The 17254-nt window shown below is 59.1% G+C and overlaps 1 protein-coding gene across 1 annotated transcript in view; it reads right to left on the reverse strand.

The window, feature by feature from the left end:
• Positions 1–16952, reverse strand: part of COQ8A (coenzyme Q8A) — a 40101-nt gene extending 23149 nt beyond the window's left edge. Inside the window, exon 1 of the mRNA XM_047077125.1 lies at positions 16874–16952. The gene's annotated coding sequence lies outside the window, so the exon portion shown is untranslated. The remainder of the gene's footprint in view (positions 1–16873) is intronic.
• Positions 16953–17254: the final 302 nt, after the last annotated feature.

Consider the following 17254-nt stretch of genomic DNA (forward strand, 5'->3'; position numbering starts at 1 on the left):
GAACGATCTTTCCAGAACTTTTCTTACCTTCTGGTTTTTCAAAAGTGGGTCTCATGGATCTCAGGCACCAGAATCCCAACGTGACTCAGAATTCAGGGACCCGGAATGTGCTGCAATCTCCCCCCCACCCAATCTCTCGGAATGCACAAGAACCAGCTACACCAGGAGGCATTTTCATCACGATCGTAAATAAAAGCAAAAGCCGCCAAACATGTTCAATACACCAATTAAGGCCTCATCTGCACCAGGATTCCATCTGCAAGTACTGCAGCCCTCAGCCCACCAGGCTCCAGAGGGGTTTCTGACTTCGCCCAGAAGGGACGTAGCAAGGAGCGGCCGGCTCTCTGCCTACCTGGCAGGTGCCCCAGAGGGCCTCTCCCCCGAGGAAGGGGCAGCCAAAGTGCCGGGTGGGCAGACGGAGGCAGCAGTGGCGGGGCGGCACTCCCCTTCGGGGTGCCCGCTAGGGACCAGCGCCAGAACAAAAAGGCATTTAGTTCTCCATCGCACGTTCAGGAAGGTGTGTGCTCCCAGCGCTCTGGGCTAGTCCCTGCAGGCCCCAGGTGAGCCTGCCCTGCCCCGGGCGCTTACAGCCAGGTGCCACGCAGGCACTCCCATGAGGGGCACAGAGACCAACTGAGGCTGACACACGAGGGTTGGGAGGAGGCCGCTGACCAGCAGAGACGGTCCTAGGAGCAGGGACACGGGGTCCCAGCTCCGCCACGGCCGCTGACACTTGCCAATTCATCCCTCTTCGGTAGGAGACCCTTTTCTGGTCCCCACGTGCTAAACTAATTTAGCTAATTACAGGAAGTAAATAGACTATCATCTAAAGAGAGAAGGAACACGAACAGACGCAGCTCAGCACCCCCAGGGACAGAGGCTGAAGAAACACAGGCAGTTTCCCTGGACGTGGGGCCCTCAAGCTCCGAGAATTCTCCTACCGACCCTTCACTCTCTGACCTTCCCCACGGCTTTTGGGACACTCCCTCACTCACGGTGGAGAACAGCCTCGGGTGTTCCCACACATTCGCCGGGAACTGCCAGGGAGTGGGGACCCTCGAATCCGGCCTCCAAAACTAAAGAACACCACAAGGCGATGCCTACCTGGCCAGACAGAACAAGACGCGCCGGCAGGGAAAAAGGTGAATCGAACAGGCGATCCCGACAGCCGTAAAGCAGACGAAGGCACGTTTCCACGCGGGACCTGCACGCGGGGATGTACTGTCGCGAGGGTCTCGTACACACCCCAAGCCCCCCCTCGGAGCCAGAACTCGCCATCTGTCACTCGTCTCTCCTCTCGAGGGGACAGCGGGCCGGAGACAGGGTGAGGGCTCACCAAGCCAGTGCCGGACCCCTTCGCGGCTCTAAAGCATGGCGTGAGCGGCACACGCCCCCCCGCTGGCCTCAAACCGCCCTGAGCTGTCCCGAAGCCTCGGGGTGGCTGGTATGTGGACCCCAAAGTAAGCTGCACAGAAAGCGCTTGTCTTGGGGAGTTACGTGTGAAGCGCGTCCAACTGCCTCAGATGTCACCCTGTCATCCCCATGTCCCCCGGGCATGAAGCCCAGCACATCCAAATCTGGGCTCCCCCACCCCCACCCCCGCCGCCGGGCTGCCCATCCGCAGGAATCTGCCCAGCCCACACTTGTCTCCTACATCCTCACCTCTCCCACCTCCCTGTCCGCTTCCCCCAGGGCGACTGCCCCCCCTGCCCTAGGCCCTGCCAGCTCCCACCCCCACAACCCCAGCTTCTCTTGCCTTGTTCCCTCCACTCACTGACCCAATGGGGTCAACCCAATTCTCCTGCCGGCCTCAGCACGGGATGCGGTCGAACTTTCTTCCTACCGCACTCAGCCCAAACGTCACCTCTTCTGGGACACCCTCCCCAGTGTGCCCTTCCCGCCCCCCACCCCTGCCTCCATCCCCGTCCTTCCCCATCAGTCCTAGTGGCAGTGACTGTCCCCTCCCCTAAGGGGCTGTCAGCCAGAGCAGGGCAAGGACCACCCCAGTCTTCCGATTTCCTGGTCTGCAGCTCTGAGCTCCACAGAGTAGGCAGGTAATAAATATGTTAACGAGAATGACCTCAGCTGTCCCTCCAAGGCTGCCACTTGTGGGACTGGCTCACACGTGCTGAAGCTTTAATCTAGATTCGGAATCACCGGTCCCTGAGAAGCCTGGTCTGGGGCAGGGCCCTCACGCTTCAAGGGGCATCGGAGCGTCCCGGAGGGCTTGTTAAAGCACAGACAGCTGGGCCCGCCCCCTGTTTCTGATCCTGTGAATCTGGGGTGGGCCTGGAGACCTGCATTACTCACAGGCTCCCAGGTGCTGCTGGTGCCGGACGCCTACCCGGGAGCCCTGCTCCAGAGGGGAAAGGAGGCACAGGTGGCCCTCGCCAAGGCCAGGCGGGAAGGCGGAAAACAGGTCCTTCGTGCAAGTTTCTCCCTGCTGCCCCTCCCCCAAAGTCTGGCCTCGCCCTTGGTGGAAACCTTCCATCTCCCCTTTTCTTTCCTGTTACTGCCTCAAGGAGCTGAAAAGGAGGAGCTTGGAGGCAATGAGCCACAGAGCCCTCACTGACTGTCACTTCCCGCACGCCTCTTCGGGAGGCCCCAGGGCGGGGGCACCAGTGACCTTCTGCCCTGGCCCAGCCAAGAGCGAGCTCTACTTTGGGCACGAACGTTGTCCATTTCTAGCCTGCACGGGCCCCGAAAAGCTCCTTTACGTACTTGAAATGGTTCTTTTTTTCTTTTACTCTAAGAAAAGGGAAACACCAGGTGACTGTCCCCACAGGGACCCTGAGGAATGTGCAAGGCAGGGGAAGACCGAAACTTGGGAGCCCAAGTCCATGAGCGTCTGCTCAGTACGGGACAGTGCTCAGTACGGGACACCTCGGGGGCTCCGGGCCTCCGGCCGGTGAGGGGCCACCCAGGGTCTCCCCAGTTGCTTCCGAAACAGCGGATGTGCTGGAACCGAACCCACGCAGGTGAACCAGGGACGAGGCAGAGCAAAACAGCGGCCAGGCCTGGACAGTCGGCCTTCTCAACAGGGGCCAGGCCATTAGGGCCACCCAGTCCCCACAGCTGCCAGTCACTTCAGGAAGTCCCCAGACCTGCACGCCTACCAGGAAGTGCCCCCCCTTCTCCTCGCTGGCCACCCCGTCCTGGTAGTTATGCAAGAACCCTGCCAAAACCCGGCACGTTGCACCCCCTTCAAAACGGATTCGTGCGGCAGTTCGGCTACAAGATTGTAAACCAAGACGCTAAAACCGTGACACGGGATGCTATGAGGTCGCTGGGAATGCCACACGGAAGGGCTTTTACGGACAAAGAGGAAAGTTTACCAAAACTTCCCACGTGAAAAAAAATGCAGGTATCCAAACAGTCTCAGCCTTCATTTTTTTCTAAAATTTTCTACAAAGAACATGCACGACTTTTACAGTAGAAAATAAATGGTATGAAAATAACATTAAATATCTGCTTAAACTAAAAAACGCAGGCAGGCACGCAAAAGTGTAAAGGAACCGCTCCGCGTCCCCGAGAGGCCGAAGCAGCTGGCGGACGCTGTCCTTACGGCCTGTGAGCCCCCGTCCCGCAGCAGGAGACGACGGCCCTACTGGCCGCCAGGAGCGGGGAACGCGGACACCCCACTCCGGGGCACGAGGCTCAACCGCCCTCTCAGAAGGTGGGGACACAGGTCGGCAGGAGGCCTAGTGCCGGCCCCCGCGGTAAAAGTGGGTACTTCCCCCCACAAAACCGGATCCTAGTTTAGAATAAAGGGCAGCGACCACATTTTCCTGAACCAAAAGTTAGGACACATAGTATGACGAGGGTCCTTCTCGGTGAGGGGCCAACAAAGCACGACCCCTGGTCCCATCTGACCCCGCCTCCTACTTTTGTAAATAAATATTTACTGGAACACGAGCGTCTCATTCATCTGTGTGCTGTCTACGGCTCGCAGAGTTGAACAGTTGTAAGAAAGATCGAGGGACCACAAAGCCCCTCCCGGAACATCTGTTGACCGCTCTTCTGGGACAACAGTAAATCAGAACCACCAGTGTCCCAGGAACTCTGGAAAGGTCCCCACAGTTGTCTCAGAGCCGCCCCACAAGGCTCGTGTTGGGGCGGATCCCCCCTGACCACGAGGGATGGGCTCACTCGCCAGACACAGAGAGCCCACCTGCAGAGCACCCCCACCCCCGGGGGGGCAGGAGCCGGAAGAAGGCGCCCCCAACAGGGCGGCCTGAGCGCTGCCACAAAGGGTCAGGCCCGGGGGCGGGGGTGCAGGAGGCTGTCAGGGTGACTGCCTCCGCGTCTCCTCTCCCTCCTCCTGCCCTTTCAGGTGCCCCTGCACCCCCTCGCCTCACCCTAACAAGGGCCACTGTCAGTCCCTAGCTTGAGCCCGAGTGGACAGACACGCACCCATCTAATCGTCCTTCATTCCTGCACTCCCACGCGTCCCTAACAAGGGCCCCGGCCAGGCCGGCCCTGGGCCTGCTTGAGAGGTGGTGGGGCTCAGGGGGCGTGCGGGACGGACACAGGCAGACGGGGATGTATACCGCTGCGTCCATCTGGAGCCCACGGAGCCCCTGACTGCAGGCGTGGTGGCCTCCCGGCAAGCCGCTCCCTGCCCCGTTCACCGTGGACCCCACGTGGGTCTGGCCCCACAGCCCCTGGACGGCGCAGCACAGTTGTGCGTCATGAGGGAGTCAGTTTCGGGGCCCCGAGTTATCGCCTGGATTAAAGACTTCATGTCCCTCAAAAGCTTCCAGACCCTGGGGCTTTTCCTTGGAACTGGTAGAAAGTACACACGCTGCACTCACGCACACAAGAGCTTGTTCAGCGGCAGACTGACGCTCCCCTCCAGTGAATCTCACCAGGTCCCCAAATGTTTTCATTTTGGGAGAAGCAGAAAACCAGCACAACGTGGTAACTACAGCTGCTGCCATTTACAGAGTCGATTATACGCCAGGCCGTGCGCTAAGTGTTCTACGATATTCCCTCAATCGTTTTTATAAGGTAAGTGCTGTTATCGTGTCCAGTTCTGAGATGACATTCCCATTTAACAGGGAAGAGGAAGAAACAAGCAGAAGACTGTTTTCACATCTTAGACTGTGAGCCATTCCCGGCTCATTGGGAGATTAAGATGGCCTCTGGCTTCCCTGTTTTGCCCCAAGGCAGGCGGGGGGGGGGGGGGCGGGGGGCTGTTAAAAGCAGCAGCAGAAGCTCCCCCCTCCAATCAATGGTGACAGCCCAGAGAGAAACACTGTCAAGGAACCAACACACCCCCAGGGCTCCGAAGCACTGGGGGGGGTGGGGGGGGGAACGGAGAGAGACGGGGGTGGGGGGGCAGACAGGGCCTCCCCTCCTGGAGAGCAAATGTGACCGACTGCACACAGGGCTTTTATTCACCTGCCTGTCAAGCATGGGGAACGGACAGCAATTTCGTTCTCTGACCAAAAGCTCACCGAAGTTTTCTTCTCAGAACATGAGAACAGGGGCGCCCACATGGCTCAGTCGGTTAAGCATCTGAATTCGGCTCAGGTCATGATGTCACAGTTCATGGGTTCGTGGGTTTGAGCCCCACATCAGGCTCTGTGCTGACAGCATGGAGCCTGCTTCGGATCCTCTGTCCCCCTCTCTCTCTGCCCCCTACTTGTGAGCACATGGCTGGTCTCTCTCTCTCTCAAAAAAAATAAAAAAATAACAAACCATGAGAACAATGCTCATGGCAAATATGGTGCTGGGGGACCAGTCGAGGCGCTCCGGAGCAGGGCGCCCTGGGTTCGAATCCTGACTCTACGGCTGACCCAAGCCATTCCGGGGTAGTTGTGGGCCTCAGCTTCCCCATCTGCTCTCGAGAGGAGTGGGTTAGGTAATCCACACCACGGCACTCAGGGCCTCAAGTGACTGACGCACAGTAGGTACTCATCCCTGTGACCCCAGAGGCCCTCCAGAACGAAGTTCAGCCTCAGTGAGACCAGAGGGGCCTGAATGACAGCAGTGTGCACAATCCCATTTATCCACGTCCAGGCTCTCAGGCCGGGTACAGGGTCACATCTGACTCAGGAAGGACGGTGTCACCCTCTCCCGGGGCCAGTGGGACTCATCTATGCTGCACTGTGAGGCCGTCCAGCGAACCGGCAGCCCCCCTGGGCGCTAGCAATAAATACCCGCTGGCAATCCTTGGCACGGTCAAGGCCACTCCTAGAGAAGAAAATGGCAAGGGAAGCTTTCGCTGGTATCTTATGGGAGGAACGGTGGGGGGCCTTCTGATCCCCATGAGCTCACTCTACCTCCAGAATAACCTCCCCAAATCCCCTTCACCACGCTAACGCCTTGCTCAAACGGCTCCGAGCCGTCTGAAGGATAAACAGGATAGGCCCCACCGCCTGAGCCTGAGGCTGGAGGCGCCACAGTCAGGACCCGGGCCCCCTGCCCAGCATCCACTTGCACCTGTGCCCTGGGAGCTCCAACCCCCTGGCAAGCAAGCCCGCCGGGCGCACCTGCACATCTAAGCCACGCCCCCACCAGCCAGGCAGACGGAAGGGCACTGCCTTTGTGAGGCCGGCGTCCGGGCCCGGGAGTCAGCCCTGTCTGACCAGCCAGGCCCCTCCAGGCCTGTTCCTGAACCTCCCCTAAAACCTGCTTCTCGCCTGGAACTTACGGCATAAATCCTTACGGTGTCCACTCTGCGCAGGAGGACATACCCTGCACGTGTGAGCGCCACACTTACTCAAGGACGCGTTCCCGATCCGGCCCTAACCTGACTCTTTGCGCCTGAGGGCTGCCCTCATCTCCGGGGCTGGCCGGATCCTGCCCTGCTGGGTAAGTCGCGGCTCCCACACACACACACCTTTTCTCTAAGCCCCTCGCCGGAGTGGCGCCTCTCAGACATCCACCCACCCCGACACCCAGGCTGATCCCAAAGATGCGGAGGACAAGCCCCGTCACATGGGAAGGTGGACGGGACCCTAGGTGGGGAGGCCCGGAGCCACGGTGGAGGAGCTCCCTGTAAAGGGAGTTCAGCAATTTAAAGGGCTGTGGTCACACGTGGCAGGCTGAAGAATGCCTCGCAGACGTGTCCACGCTCTGGTCCCCGGAACCTGGGGCTAGGTTACCTTACCTGCAGATGGGACTCAGCTCAAGATCCACGGGATGGGGGATTATCGAGATGGGCCCAGTTCCTCGCGGGGTCCTTATGGGAGAGACGCGGGTCGAACGAGAGAAACAGAAGCGGGGCTTCGGCGGTGCACGTGTGAGGCAGGGGCCACAGCCAAGGGCCACAGGCCACCCCCACAGGCTGGGAAACGGGAAATCAAGGGCCACTTGCGCCCTGACGCCCGTTTTGGACCTCTGACTCCAGAACCGTAGCGAGATCTGCAGGGATTTAAGCTGGTGGGTTTGTGATGATTGGTCATAGCAGCCGCAGGACACTCATACAGCGGCTATTTTTAAAAAGGCAAACGGTTGGGCGGGAAGAGGGGCCAGCTAGGTTCTAGAATACCGTCCAGATCATTCTTCTGAAATAATTACTTTGGTCACCCCACAAACAGCACCGAGTGCCAACCAAGTGTCAGGTGCTGGATTGTCCCACAGCCGCTCAAAATACATTCTCCTTCCCGACGACCACATCCTGCCGGCTTTCAGCGTAAACGTGCCCCAGTCTTCGGCAAGCCCTTTCCGAGGCTGGGCTCAACGTCACACCATTATCGAGCATCGGCTACGTGCCAGGCACTGTGCACAGCCTGGGGTGCCACTAAGTCCAAGTCTCGTTTATTTGTTTTTAGAGACAAAGCCTGAGTGGCGAGGGGGCAGAGAGAGAGGGAGACAGAGAATCGCAAGCAGGCTCCGTGCTGCCAGCGCAGAACCCGACGCACACAACACGAGATCGTGACCGGAGCCGAAAGTTGGTCGCTTAACTGACTGAGCCACCTGGGTGCCCCTCAAAATGCTTTTCATCACTTTTTGTCTTCCTAATCTGTCACAACACCTCCACTCCACATTTCCTGTTTCAATGAAATACGCTCCTTGCCCTACAACAACCCTGCGAGAGGCCGTCCCAGTTTGCTGGGGAGAGAAAGCTCGACAAGCAGGAGAAATCTCCCCAAAGCCCCAAAGACGTCAGGTGCTGGCCCTCCCGCACTGGCCTGACTCCAGGCTCCTGTCCTTTCCTTGCTGCCCGGGGGCCTAAGACAGAAGCAGGTAAGAAACCTGTCCCTGCATCAATACGTCAACGTTTTAAATCCAGTCACTCTCCCGGAGACACAGCAAGGTTCGTGCCCTGAAAAGCATGTCCACCTGGTTGGGGAAATCGTGAGTCACAGAAATCCCGGAGCTGGCAGGGCTCTCAAAGGCCATCTGGCCAGACTGCCCCTTCCGGAAAGCTCCCGGGTTACCTGGACTAAGCGTCCGCTTACCAGCACCACCCCAGCGAGCCTGGCCACCCGGGCGGGCGTGCTCTGGTCTCAGACATAAATGGCAGAAAGAGGCCCCACACTGAAGTCCACCTCTGGGTGTGTATGAGCCAGAAGGAGACACTGGGTACGCGGCCCTCAGATGCCACACTGCCACCCAGCACACGCCTCCACATGCTACACGCAGCCCAGAAAGGGACACCAGCACAAGATGTGCATGCAAAATTTCAGTGTTTTTTTTTAATTTTTTAACATTTATTTATTTTTGGGAGAAAGAGCGAGAGAGCAAGAAAGCGAGCGAGAGAGAGAGAGAGAGAGAGAGAGCGTGCACATGCACAAGCTGGGGAGGGGCAGAGAGGAAGAGGCAGACCCAGAATCCGAAGCAGGCTCCAAGCTCTGAATGGTCAGCACAGAGCCTGACGCGGGGCTCGAACCCACGAACCATGAGATCGTGACCTGAGCCGAAGTCGGACACTTAACCGACTGAGCCACCCAGGTGCCCCAAAATCCCCAGTGCTTTTTAAAACCGGGGACTTCACCCAGACATGGAACAACTCGAGACGGACAACTATACTCAGGGGGAGAAATGGGAAGATGATCGCAGGGAGAGAGGCAACAAGGCCCCTAGGCAGGGGACTGAGTCACCTCACTGATGTCCCCTCTCCTCTGGCTGCAGAAGTAAGGCCCTGGCCTGGCCTCCCAGTCCCTCCACTGCAGACCCCAAGGCACCTTCCCAGCCTCACCTCTCACCGTCGCTCCCGACACCCCAGAGTGTCTGCCAGGATGACCCAACGCACACACGTGTGCGCATACACACACACACACACACACACACACACACACACACACACAGAGTTTCCTACTTCCGTGTGCTGCTCTCTCCTCCTCCCCCTGGAATACCACCTGCTCTGCCCAAATCCTCCCTGTCCTGACAGAATGGCAAACCCTGCAGGGGGTCGTCCCCCACCCTCATCTCTTGATGGCCTCGGGTGGCCTCCAGAAGGCCTGTGTGACTCTGTGTCCCTGTCCCATCTCCCTCCCCACATCAGAGGGGAGCCCTCTCACCCAGTTCTCTACTCCCCACCGGGTCTGGCGCCTCCTCCGCCCCCAGAGGCGAGCACTGGTCTGCACCGGGTTCCCCCTCACTTGCGGAGCCCCCTCATCAAGCACACGGGGAAACACCCACGTCCACCACCGCCCTGGAACCCCCGGGCACAGCCACCCAGCTGGCAGCAGCGGCATCCCAGTCTAGCAGGGTGGGGGCAGGGGAGGGGCAGAGGGGAGGGTGACTGCTGCTGGTGCGCACTCGAGCCCCGGGAGGGGTGGCGACAGCGCAGGATGGGGGCCCGACTGCTCCCATCTTGCCTCAGCCCTTGCTCAGGAGAAATCGAGAGGGAAGCAGGAAGACGGTGGGCCCGGCCCACCATCGCTGGGCTCCACGCGGTGCCGGCAGGACGCTTCCCAAATGTGGGCCGTGAACACGCTCGCGAGCCAGAGCCACGGGCTTCACCTGCCAAATGGTAACCGCCTGCAGGGCGCAGGGCGCCGGGCTGGGACCTCTGGGACCTCCGCCCTCCAGCCCGCCCGGCGCAGGGCCAGACAGGAAGTAACTCCGACCCCGGGTCAGCTCAGCGCAGGCCCGCTCTGAAAACCGGGGGCGACAGGGTCTGGGAAGAGTAACCGCAGGACGACTCCGGTGCCCACCCTTCTAGGCCCTGGAGGGGCGGAGCAAGCGCCAGGGCGGGAACCCGCCGTCCCCCAGGGGCAGAAGGGGCATCCCCTTCCTCCCAACACACACCTCTTCCACCCAGGGTGTGGTCATGAGTACTGAGCCCGGGAAGGACACACCTCCCTGCCTCTCCTCCACACCCACTCGCACTCCTGCACGCGCACTCACACCACACTCACATACAGTCACCAACACACACTCTCGTGCTCGCACCCACACAGACATGCGCCAGTTACCAACACACGCGTACATGCACACACTCATGCGCTCGCACTCACACATGCACACTCGTGCACGTGCCCTCACACAAGTCACCAACACACGTGCACACTCAAGTGCTGACTCGCACACCATGCACACTCGTGTACGTGCTCTCACACCACAGTCACCAACACACACATGCACACACTCATGTGCTCTCGCACTCACGCACACTCGTGCACACGCACACCACACTTGGTCACCAACACTCACACATGCACACTCCCATACTCACACACATGCACACTTGTGCACACGCACTCACCCAGTCACCAACACACTCACATGCACACACATGCTCTCACACTCAACACACGTGTACACTCGTGCTCTCACGCTCACACACACATGCACATTCATGCATGCGCACACCACACAGAGTCACCAACACACACATGAACACACTCGTGGTTGCACTCACAAACATGCATACTCGTGTACACACTCTCACCAGTCACCAACACACTTGCACGTGCACACACATGCTCGCATTCATGTGCACACTTGTGAATGCACACTCACACCACACAGCCACAAGACACTTGCACATGGACACGTGCGCTCACACCCACACGTGTGTACTCACACTCCAAGTGACACTCTTACTCTCACACCAGTCACCAACACACTTGCACGTGCACACACATGCTCACACGTGCACACTCGTGCGTGCACACTCACACCACACACACGGTCACCAACACACTCGCACATGCACACACTCGTGCACTCACATCCACACACACTCACACGCATGCACTCACGCTTGAAGTGACTCACACGCACACCACACACACTCGCGAGCCCAGCAGAACAAGCACCTCCTCGGCAAGCAGGAGCAGGGCCCTGACGCAGGAGGCACAACCCACCTGCTCCTCAGGCGACCCTGGGGACCCCCGGCCCCTCCCCCCAGGCGCAGGGCCTCCCTCACTCCGCAGCTGCCTCCCTGCTTCCCGGACACTGCCTGTGAGCCCCGGCCCACATCTCCCACCCCCCAGACCCCCTCTCCCTGCCCAGCTCCCCCTCCTTCCTCCACGAACGCTCTCCCCGCCTACCAGCGCGGTCGCCCTCACTCTCTCCTTCCACTGAAACCGTCCCGCTCGAGTCCACAAACCCGCTCCCCCAGCCTTCTTGGGCCAAGTATAAAGATCGCCCTGCTGACTGCCTCCCGTTCCCCCCCCCCAGCCTCCTCTCGCTCAGCAGACCCCGGTTCCCCCCAACACTCTCCACAGCCATCACGGCCACCGGATGCCTCAGGCCACCTGGCTCAGCTAACACCACTCCCCTCTGTTTCCTACCCTGAAACCCTTCCTTGGTCCCCACAATGCACTCCCACATCTCGCTCCAGCTCTGCAGCCTACACCGGTCCCTCCTCCACCTCCCACCCAGCTCAGGGGGTCCCCAGGCTTGGTCCTACCCTCCCCCCCCCACGCCCCCCGCCAACCCTCACCATTCCCCGGGCTGGCCCAGGTCTGCGCATCCCTGCGCTCGGCCCGGGCCATCTCAACCACTGAGCCGGTTCTAGAACTGACCCGGCTACACACACACACCACATCATCCCCCCAAGTCCCACAGGCACCGACGAAGGGGCACAGGGAAATGTGGGCGCCGACGCATCTGTCCTACGCCCTGACCACAGTGACAGTTATGTGACTCTATGCGGTTGTCAAACTGCACGACAGCCCGTGAGGAAGGTGAGCCTACTGCACACAAACTATATCTTCGAGCAAAGAGCAGTTGAGTCCACAGGCACCTCAACCGCTTTGTGTCCGGAACCGTCATCACCGCCTTCCCTAAACCAGCTGCCCCTCCTCCCGCGGACTCTGTTTTCAGCGGTGACACCACCATCCGCCCCAAACAGCTCCTCCCGAAACTTCAGCCGCCAGCGGCCAACCAGTCGCTTCATCTAGAACCTCCACCTGCACAGATTTATATTCTCTTCAACCTATGCATTGCACCTCTCCTCCCCCACCCTGCCGCCCTCGCTTCTCACAAGCCGCCTCACCGGGCTTCCGGCCTGGCTTCCACCCGGCACCCTCCCCCTGGCAATGCCCACTGGCCGCCAGACCTTTGTCCCTGCCTCGGCCTCCAAACTTTTCTCTCCTGGGGAAAACACACGCGTCCTTCAGGCCAAGCACCTAGGCGTCCGGGCACAGAAGGCACTTTTCCAGTCCTCTCCAGCAGAACCAGCTTGCACACCACGCTGGGCTCCCGCAGCAGAGGGCTGGTACCCCGCTGGGCCCTGCACCATGTGCCCCAGACTGTGCACACACCAAGGCAGCAAGCGATCTCTCTCTCTCTCTCTCTCTCTCTCTCTGTCTCTCTCCGGGCCCCCTAGGCTGCAGCTGGACTCATGACCGGGAGTGCCCGGCAACCCTTTCTGGCCTGAGCTGAATGTCAGCTGAAAATTGCCAAGAGTGCAACGCCAAGCCCTCCTGGCCCCAACCCCACTGCTGAGATAAAACGTGTGGAAGCACCACTCTGCCTCACCCAAGCTCACCCAACTCACCCAAATTCACCCAACTCACCCAATTCACCCAAATTCACCAAAACTCACCCAACTCACTCAACTCACCCAACTCACCCAAATTCACCCAAGCTCACCCAACTCACCCAAATTCACCAAAACTCACCCAACTCACTCAACTCAACCAAACTCACCCAACTCACCCAAATTCAGCCAAGCTCACCCAACTCACCCAATTCACCCAAATTCACCAAAATTCACCCAAACTCACCCAACTCACCCAACTCACTCAACTCACCCAAATTCACCCAAGCTCACCCAACTCACCCAAATTCACCTAAGCTCACCCAAACTCACCCAAGCTCACCCAAACTCACCAAACTCACCCAAACTCACCCAAACTCACCAACCTCACCCAAGCTGACCAAGCTCACCCAAGCTCACCCAACTCACCCAAACTCACCCAACTCACCCAAGCTCACCCAAATCGTGAGGGTGGAGGACAGAGGCTGCTTCAACAGGAAACATGAGAGCTCATCCCAACTGTTCCCACCAGCCTGCACTCACCCACCCCACGGCCCCTGCTCAGGGAGCCACGGGTGCTACTCAAACAGGAGTCTTGGACGGGTAACGTGCTCCATGCAGTAAGAGGAGTGAGCGCCTAGAAACTTCTACAGCAACAGCATCGTGTGACATGTTTACTCTGCTTTGCACGCACCGCTCAAACAAACTGAGGGAAAATAAAACCTGGTCCTTTGCCACAGAGTCTGGGAAGCACTGACCCCTGACCCCTCAAACTCCTGCCTCTTCCTGCGGATGCCCTGCTCATCCTCAGAGCCCTCCCCCAACACTCCTTGTCCAAAAAGTCTTCACAGTTTCCCCCCCAGAGCCCCTAATCTAAACCACACAGAGGGCCGTGAGATGGGATCTGTACCCCCCTTACTACAAGTTCCCTGTGGTCAGAGACCCAAGTGCTGTTCACTTTGATATTCCCAACACCAGGCGCAAGGCAGTCAACCAATCAATGAGGAGGAAATTCCAGATTGCAGGGTGGGCTTTTCTTCAGGGACAGGATACGGAGGGGCACTGACCCGCAGGGACACAGGATTTTCCAGGTGTGGACCAAATGTAGCCCCTCTCCCCCAGCCCAGGTGGGAATAGGAGGACATTTAAAACACACACACACATACACATACATGCAAGTCTAGGGCTCTCAGGACAAGAACACAATCGCTGTTCCGTTACACCCTGAAATGTCAATCTGAGCGAAAATCACTCGGCTCTCCCGTGAATCTTCTCCACATGCACACACTAAAAACAAATCACGCCCAAGTATGAAAAATAAAAAGACATTTCCAGGGTCATTTCTGACTTTATTCTATGGGCCCCTGACCTCAAAGCAAAAGGTCAAGGGTTCAGGAGTCTGTAACCCCACAACGAGCAATATCGCTTACGACAGACCAGCGGGTACCCACTCGGGTTTGCAAAGTGCAGCGAGAAGCCCCCAGATGCATCAGGGTCCTGGCCCCGCCTCAGGATCGGCAGATGTCGTCCCTCTTGTAGATACAACTCTCGACAAAAGGGGCCCCTGTGCTCCCCACTGCGCTCTCTCTTTTCCACGGGCCCCAAGTTCCTGGCTGTTATTCGGCAGGAATGCACGAACTATTTCCAGATGCCACTGTCAGAGCAAGACAACTCTCTAAATATTCCTGTCTAATTTTGCACACGGCTCTTGTTTCAACCGGCAAAGATAATGACTCAACTGTCCGTGGCTCTTGGCGGAAAATTATCCTGCCAAGTTTGGACTTCTCTAAACTTCTTGTTGAGAAAGGAGAAGTGACCTCTCTGCCCAGATCCTTTTCTACAGGCAACAAAAGGCACCCAGCCGCCGCCTAACTGACCAAACAACGTTATGGGAAAATCCTGACACATCCCCCCAGGATCGATGAACAAGAAAGGGAAATTTGTGGGAGGTGGAGACTTGAGATGTTTTTCCTCACCCTATGCAATAATCACTGCTTTTCAGCTTTTCTGCATCCCCATCGGTTTGGCACTTAGAACTTTGGGACGGAAATTCCAGGTTATCCTGAAGGCAAAATCTACATGCAGAAGTAAAAGCATCTTTCTCCGACATGACCGTCTTTGACTCGGACGCTTCGATCGACCATAAAAGAACTTTACGAAGGACACATGTGCCCACGCTGCACTCTCTCTCGTGGAGGAACACACGTTAACATCCCCACGCACGTGCTTGAAATGTGGCTGCTTACTCTCTGCGCACACGGGCCGGCCCCCTCCTACATCACAACACGCAAGATAACTAAAGTGTCACCTTGGAAACGCCACTTGTGGATACATGAGTTGGCCTTTCTGCCAGGGTTCAGAAGCTGAAACTTGTTTTGCTCACCATTTACAAACCGCCCCACGGTCATTTCCTATGCTTATCCCCCACCGTCTCGCAAAGCCCCCAAAGATAGAAACCGCCAGCCTCCACTTTTGCACTCTGAACCCAGCCAGCCACTCACTGCCTTGCACCCAGCAGGCACAAGTCAATGTCCGGGCGTTCCTCCCTCCTCCCTCCTACTCCTCCAGGGGCAGGTGTGGAATCCCCTTTAAAGCCCAATTGACAGGGCTTCCATCAGTGGCTTAGGGCACGGGGACCACACGACCCTTTGCCTAAACCCCTCAACTACTCACAGGCAGGGAACAGCAGCTTCATGAGAACACTGGCGACATGAGAACACTCTTGTGACAGTCTCACGTCAATTGTTCTCAACCAAGGGCGATTCTGCCCCCGGAGAGACAATGTGGCAACAGCTGGAGAGATTTCTGATTGTCACCACTGGCGGGGGCGGGGGTGCTACCAGCATCTGTATAGTGGATAGAGGCTGGGATGCTGTTATACATCCTACAACGCACAGGTCAACCCTCCCACAACAAGGAACTCTCCGGTCTGAACGTCAACGGTCTGAGGAGTAAAACTCCCTGTTTTCCCGCATCACACAGGGAAGTCCTCAGACCACCTGCTTCGCTTTGCCCTCGACTTCCCCAAGGTCAGGCCCAAAATCGTAATAACCCTGCTTTGCCTGCATTATTTTGCAAGGCTGAACAAAATACAGAGCCGTCGCCAGAGTCCTAAAGATGCTGGTCCTGTGAACCAACAGCACCCGCCCTGTCTCTTCTCGGAAGGGCCCTCCTGCGGGGTGACCTGTCCAGCCACAACATGACAACTGGCGGGCTGGCATCATGCACGCTCGGATCTCTGGCAACCAGTGGGGCTTGGCAGGCCCAGCTCTTCGGTCCTCTGTCACGCACACCCAAGGGCCAAGTGAGCGCCACAAGTTTTCCAATGGGTAGCGTCCAGCTCAGGCTGAGAGCCAGCCCAGCCCAAAGTCTGTCGCCCTTCAGGAGGCTGGCATCTCTCAACCACGTGGAGAGCACCTGCACCCAGACTTGCCCTTGCTGCATCCCCCATCCCCAGGGCACGCGGGAGGGTGGGGGGAGGGGGAGGCAATGGGCAGGGTGCGGCAGGGGGCTTGCTGGGGCGGGGGAAAGGCACCAGGGCGGGCAATGTAGCCCAAACCACTCCCAGGAACCCCAGTGCTTGGAGAAGTAGGGGGACGGGCCCCAGAGAAGCGAACGGAGGAAGGGACCAAGAAGGGCCTCTTTTCCCAAGTACACCGCCAGCCGCCACCTGTGAGACCCAACAGCTGGGCCGGGCCCAGGGGGTCAAAGTTCGGACACAAGCCTCCAGCCGGGGACGCGCAGAGGCCCTGAGACACAGCGCACGGAGGGTGGGGGTGAAGAGAACGAGCCTGAGACGGCCAGGCGTCCGGGCGGCCACCGGGACTGCTCTGCGCGCCTCAGGGACCCCGCGGCCCGCCAGGGCAGGAGGCGCCGCGAGCGGGGCCCGGGGTAGGCGGAACTCGCGGCGGGGAAGCCGCGGGCCTGCAGCAGGGCGCCGAAGGGGCCCGCGCAGAGGGCGAGCAGGACGCGCCGCAGGCTTACCCGGCGGCAGGAAGCGGGGCCCCGCGGTCACCTTCGCGCCGCCTCCACGCGCTCGGCAGCCGCAGCGCCGGCGCCGCACGCGCCCCGGATCTGTTTACCCACTCGCCCGCGCCCGTGCTCCGGGCCTCCGCGACCCCGCCCCGCGGGCGCCCTCATTGGCCGCGCCGCCGTCTCCGGCTTCACACCGTAACCAATCGGGACCGAGGGCGGAGCGAGGGAGGCCAATGGGAGGCCGCCCGCCGCTCAGGCCCCGCCCGACCCCCCATCCGTGCTGCCCTTTGCCCTAGTTAGGCGGCCCCAGCCGCAGGGCAAGGTGGGGGGGCGTGTCCCCGGGACGCGCCCTCCGCAGGCACCCCCGCTCCGGGCCGGAGCTCGCGGGGC

This window comes from Lynx rufus, unplaced genomic scaffold (assembly GCF_022079265.1).
Source record: "Lynx rufus isolate CCGP_SWC_20201006 ecotype Redwood Valley unplaced genomic scaffold, mLynRuf1.p SCAF_15, whole genome shotgun sequence".
Lineage (NCBI taxonomy): Eukaryota > Metazoa > Chordata > Mammalia > Carnivora > Felidae > Lynx > Lynx rufus.